A 6614-nucleotide genomic window follows, 5' to 3' on the forward strand; every position below is an offset into this window, starting at 1 on the left:
GGTATATTAGCTTCTTGAGAATTGGTTTGCTCATTTTCTAATCGGTGTTTGATATCTATATTGGACCCCGAAAAGATAGCTTAAATGTCTTTTGTTTTTTTATCTGGTGTGTTGTATCCACTTTGTTGGTATGATGGCAATTGCTTTTCTTTGTTAGGCCATGGCCTGATAATTCAACAGCACTTTTAACCTATCCTCACTTTGTATCCATTATTGACACTATTATAAACTTAACGTCAAGAGTTTTTCGAAAATAATCTCTTTTATTTCGTTAAGATAGATTAAGGTTTGCATGTACTCCATCCTTTTCAGACTTCACTTGAGGGAAAATAAACAAAGCGCTAAAGATATTTCATGTGTTGGTGAAAAGTAGTAAATACTTCGTAAAATTAGTCCATTCAATGAAATGAAAATAGGAAACAAGGGGAAAAAATATACATATGAATTTATATGACTTAGAATACAACAATAATAAAAAGTTACTCATCAAGAACACTTGAACAACATACACCAGTCAAATAAGAAGTGAAATTTGACATACTACTCACAATCTTATCTGTAAATTGGATCATACACTTGTTTACGAGTAGAGGTGAATTCAAAATTTAAAGATATTCAATGAACGAACATACATGATTTGCTCCAAAGTAACTCAAACCCGTACTTCTCATGCTAGCTCCGTCCCAAAGGCCTATCCAGGCAAGAGAACCAGACTACAGAAACTTCCCCAGCCTCATTTATACCAAGCTCCGCGCAACATTGGATATTTTACTCATTGATTTCTGTTAGTACATTCATCTGCATTGCACGTCTTCTATACATTGACGAAGCTCTGGAGACCAATTCGAGGTGTATGAGTCAGTTAAGACTACCGATGCTTGCACCTGGAATATCAGTAAAAATGTTACACTAAGATTTGCAGCAACTAATATCAAGCGTTGTCAATGAATAAAGACTCGCGATAAATTAAGGCTCTTTAGCTGAGAAATGAATGAGGGAATTGTTCGGATGGTTAGCCATCATAGTGTAACTCCTATAAATTCACTAAAAGTCTCACATCATCTGGTACTTTTTCGAGTCTTGAGCACCCGAATACTGTTCTTAAGACACTTCTATCTAAAATTACAGCTTGGAAGATTGTCAAGATGCTTGCAGTTAGAAGAACTCAATAGATTCGACTAGTTCTCCCAAACGATTCATTTCTTCTTCTATTTTTTTCAGCAACTTTACGAGTTTTAAGCAGCCTGATAGAATCAAAACGTGAACACTTTAAAGATTACGAGTACCTGAAAAATCCGGGGTCCTTAGTAGCTTCTGTGATTGGAAAAGGTTGATGAAACAAATCAACCTTACTACAACCTGTCATAGTGAAACAAATCAAAGAGCAAGAAAGCAAAATGGCCGGATAATTAGTACTCCGACTATATATAAATGTTGGAGCCTTGCCAAAGTTGAGTAAATCGGCTATCTTTCAACTTCAAACCAACAAGCTTTTCTCCCCCATATCCAACTCAACTCAACACGATGAAAATCAGGACGTTGACAATTTTGGATACTGAGAAACTGCACTACAAGTTCAGTCACATGCCTTCGATCTTTTCAACGCCCTGATTATTAAGAAAGAACGAAAAGGCAAAAAAGAGAAATGGAGAAACAAGTATGAGTATGGATATTTATAAAGTTACATCATACATCAGCTGTTGTTTGAACTAATAACTTATTAGAAATCATCATTTGTGCACTATGTTGCTCAGACTCTCCAAAGTTGATGCCGCACACGTGTTGGATCCTCCGAAAATACACTACTTTTGGAGGATCCAACAGGTACCTGCTACTCTTTTTAAAGAGTCCGAGCAACATAGTTTGTGTAAACACTTACCAAATCTCCTTTAACAACCTACTATATCTTCTTTAATCATCCGAAACATCTTGTTGAATAATATACCAACCGATTTCTCATAACCAAAGAGTATAAAGACTAAGTTTTGAAACTGAAAGAAGCCCTTATAGGAATTAAAGCTTCTTCAAGACCATGGATTTCAACTTTTACCATTTATGCACGTAAGAACACTTTTTGATAAACAAGATGGAAACGGAGGTATTCTCGTCCTTTTTGCTCATGCTGTCTCCTATAGAGATCGATTGATACGGGTTTTCTACTTTCTTATAACCTTTTCATTTCTGCTCAACTGTTCAACGAGCGCTATAATGATCCAATGGAATTTCTCCTGGCTCAACACTTGTCAACAATGTGTGGTGTCACATACCATGTAAACGACAACCACAACTATCAATAATTTCACCAAGGGTACGGTGTGCTTAATTGTGGTCAATAAAGTGAGAGGAGAACTACGAGATCTCAGGTTCATACCTCAGTGGAGGCAAGGTGTTTTGCTCTCATTTGTTAAATCTTGGTGGACAAAGTTACCCGATGAGCTAGTACATATGTTGGTGAAATCAAGCAAGTGATGACAGTAATCTCATATCTTCAAATATCTTTGCATTGGACTCATGAAGTTTATACAAGCTAGATACAAGAAAACTCTAAAGCAGAATAGCATGTCACGAATGAAATCGCACAAGCAACAGTATATGATCGCAAGAGTACCACTGGCTACTATTTCATGGAAGACACAACAACAATATATCATCGATACAATATTCTACGTAATCCGGAAGCATCAAGAAGAAAGAAGTAGAATTCACTTTATCAAGACTATGATCACTTCACTGACATATTTAGTAAGGCATTGAAGTATGAGGGCAAGATTTAGTTGGTTCTTAATGCTATATTTGTTCAATCAAAACCAAATCCCCAAACTTTTAGTTAGTCAATTAGATCTATCTGGAGTCTGGACAAAGTAATCACTAAGAAATGTGATACTACTGAATCAGACCGAACCATGAACATCCTTAGACACGAGAAATGATAACTATGTTATTTCTTCGGGAGGAAGGCTATTATATCATGAATGAAGTAACCAAATCAATCCAAGGTCCTATTTCATTCGAAGATGCATCGATAAGAAAGAATTCAAACTCATTTATATCAAGACTTTGATCAAGTAAGTCATATATTTTCTATGGCTAACAAGATTTTCGTCTTTTGATGAAGTCCCAAGCAAAGACGGAAGTTTAACAAATGAAGTATATTAATTTAATTTACTTTACATTTTCGGTTCATTGGAGCAAATCAAGCAAGAAGAGGAAATATCAACTCTACATATGTTTTCTTCCTTCTAACCTTCTACTTTTTACCATTTCCCCTCCGCGATATTTTAGGGAGAATACTTTGGAGTTGGACTTTATATATCGTAGTGTACTAGTTTGATTATTCAAAGACATTATATAGATCTTTTAAGTGTTTTGCAGGATAACACTTACTTAAGAGTACATAAGAACTTGGATGATTGATGGAAGAACGTACTCTTGACTCATCGATATGTCAAAGGTGATTATATCAATTATAGACTATTGACTTTCTCCATATTTAGAACTTGTTGGCAAATGGCAACACTGAAAGGGGTGAATCAAATGAGTACTACTGGTTTTGTATTTCTTATGGAAGACTCGACATTTACTTTGTGTTCAAACAAGAAACTCTTCGACTGTTTCTACTTTCGAAGATAATAATGTCCCATTTAGCCTCATTCATAGTGCAATTTGAGTTCAGAAATTGTTGGAGACCCTACATATTGTCACAACAAATCAAAACCTTATCATATTATGTAGAAAACAACTCTAATATTGCTTTCGGAGAAACCTACCTTATATGAAATGAACGTAAGCACGTCACTGCAATGTTTCATTTCTCATTTGAAAGCATCAATAAGAAGGAAATAGAATCACTTATATAAAAACTATGATCATGTAACTTAATAATAACCTATTGGGATACATCTACTAAACAACAGGTTCATCTGAACACAGTACTTCCTTACGTGTAAAAACTACAAAGGGTTCAATGATAAAAATCTTGAAGGCTGAACCTAGAAAGCTTACATCCTGAATCTTTCTCCGCATCTACTCCAACAATTTCTTTTCTATGCAAAATGCTAATACTAGGTCCTCGCGAAGTCCCACTATATATGTAACATATCCCTCGATTAATTTCGAAAAGATAACATCTTTACTGCCTCAAGTTACAGTAACATATCTCTATGGTATCACTAATTCCACCAAAAACAAAAGTAGACTCAAAACTAAAAATCCCCAAATCTTGACTACTCAAAATAGATCTGTTTCAAAAACAAAGTTATCACTTCATACCCAATCACCCAATATCGAAAAGATACAAACTTGAAACTATATAGTAGCCAAACTGATAACATTAAGGATTATATGATATGCTTGAACTCTTCAAAAATGTCAACGAGCGCGTGTCAGACATCACTTTTAGGGGATTCGACACGAGTACAACAACATATATAGAAATTCCAAGATATATAGCCAAAAACACAACATAACCATTAGAATTGAAACCTAAACCACATTATAAACTTCAAAATTTATCAAACACAAACAAAACCTCACAATTTGAAAAAACTCCTAACCTGTAAGAGGAACTTTTTCAACTTCCATTGATAGCAATATTCAAAGTTGTAATCTTTACTAATTTTCTTCCTTGCCCTCTACAAAAGAACCAAAGGAAAACATATATAATTACTTCATAATATTGAAACTAAATTAGCTCATCAAAACCTACATAAAATATAACATGATCCCACATATAAAAACTAAGCAAATCCTTAACATTTCAATAAACAAATCAACTTACAACACAGATTTCATGTCATCCTATATATACAGGAATCGGTGGCGGCTCCAGAATTTTCACTACAAAGTTCAAAATATGAAAGTAAACATCCAAAGAATTTAAAAAAGTTCAATATCTATTGTATATATATATATAATATATATAAAAGATAACTTCGATTACATATATAAATACTATAATTTTTCGTTAAAAAAAATTCGAATATACCCTTTTTCCCTACTTTACTCCGTGAATACTCAGTGTAACTCTACGAATGAAACTCTACAAAAGATAGATACAGGCAAATCTCACCCTATAAACTCCGTATAAGAGTATAGAGATTGTTCTTGATACGTCCTCCACTTATAATACCAAATTAATTCTCAAATACAAATAAAAATATGAATATTTGCAGTTTTGTTTTTCTATTATAATGAGAACAGTAAACAGGGTTACCTTACAAATCCATAAAACCACAAAACTGGAAACTTTAATTTTCTTGATCTGCTGCTGCTGCTACATATTTTCCCAAAAAAAAAAATTTACTAGAATAATAAAGATTTAAACTTTGTAAATGATAATATCAATTAAAAAAAAATTGTTTCATAGTCAAATGTAATTTTTTTTTTCTGGTCAGTGTCATGTCTATGTCTAGGGTGATATAAAAGAGAGAATTCCTTAAAAGGTACAATCTTTTTTACTACCTAAATTCATTGTCTCCATCTTTTTTTATCACATTTTTCTATAAAGGTTCTGAGAGTTCAACTAAATCGAAAACTTAAAATATATAAATATATTATCATATGAATTATGAAATCGTCAATCTATAGGTCTTCAATTGAGAGATTTTTTCCATATCGAAACAAGTCTTAAATTTGATTCGAAATAATTATTCTCTATCTTTTTTCGTATAGGAGAGAAAGTATACAACAATATCTCTATTCGAAAAACTACTCATAGATCACATTAATCTAACGAATTTTCACTAACAGAATTCGATAATTAAAACTTATAAGTCTACCTGGCGATACATCATAGGTTAGGCCAATTCGATCCTCTTCCACTAGGGTTTGACTCATTGTATTTCTTCCTTCAACACAATAGAAACCAATCTCACGATACGATCTAAATCTAATTTACGTACCATTTGAATCGATCCTTCCAAGAGAGATTGACAGAAAGAGAAGTGAGCACACGCAAAATTATATATATATATCAAAAGAATTATGTGAACATGTTTATATAATTATATGTGTATGCTCACTCTCTTCTGTCAGTCCCACTCTTCCATGGCCATTGAATTTCAGATCTCTTATAGAGAAAAAAAAAAGAAAAAATTCAATAAAATGACAACTATTTTGATTTTTGACTATGTTATATAAGTAAATATAAAATGGTACTTTTGTAAAATCTGAATTGTCAAATAAGTATTTTTTTTTATATATATAATAATGATGATGCACATTAACCCTACACATTTAATGGTGCTGTTAAATTGTCATGTGGATAGTACAAATGCATCTTTTCACCACTTTATTTAATTTTGGTACAAGACAAAGTACAAAACAAGTTCATTTCGCTGACGTTTAATGGAAATTAAATATAAATATATAAATAAGAGGTGGAATCTTGTGGCCATTGATTGGTTGCTTTGAAGCTTTTTGGGTTACATGGTTAGAGTTTTTTTTTTTAAAAAAATCGATGTTCGAAGCACATATTATAGTTTTAACTAAATGGGGGATTACGTATTTTAGTGCTTATTTAGGGTTGACACTGATAAAAATTTTTATATAAAAGACTTGAATGTGAAATTTCTTGAATTTACGTTAATTCCCTTCCCCCCCCCCCCCTCAAGGAT

General features: G+C 32.8%; 1 long non-coding RNA gene across 2 annotated transcripts; it reads right to left on the minus strand.

Moving 5' to 3' along the window:
* Positions 1 to 424: 424 nt before the first annotated feature.
* LOC107005712 lies at positions 425 to 6058 on the minus strand. 2 transcript variants are annotated; one of them, XR_001454930.2, is made up of 6 exons: positions 5778 to 6058; positions 5213 to 5269; positions 4778 to 4836; positions 4554 to 4631; positions 1287 to 1607; positions 425 to 884 (listed from the first exon to the last, which is right to left on the minus strand). It is a non-coding gene; the product is annotated as an uncharacterized LOC107005712 (long non-coding RNA). The 2 variants fall into 2 exon arrangements; XR_001454929.2 differs by having other exon boundaries at positions 5213 to 5272.
* Positions 6059 to 6614: the final 556 nt, after the last annotated feature.

This window comes from Solanum pennellii, chromosome 12 (assembly GCF_001406875.1).
Source record: "Solanum pennellii chromosome 12, SPENNV200".
NCBI classification, from domain to species: Eukaryota; Viridiplantae; Streptophyta; class Magnoliopsida; order Solanales; family Solanaceae; genus Solanum; species Solanum pennellii.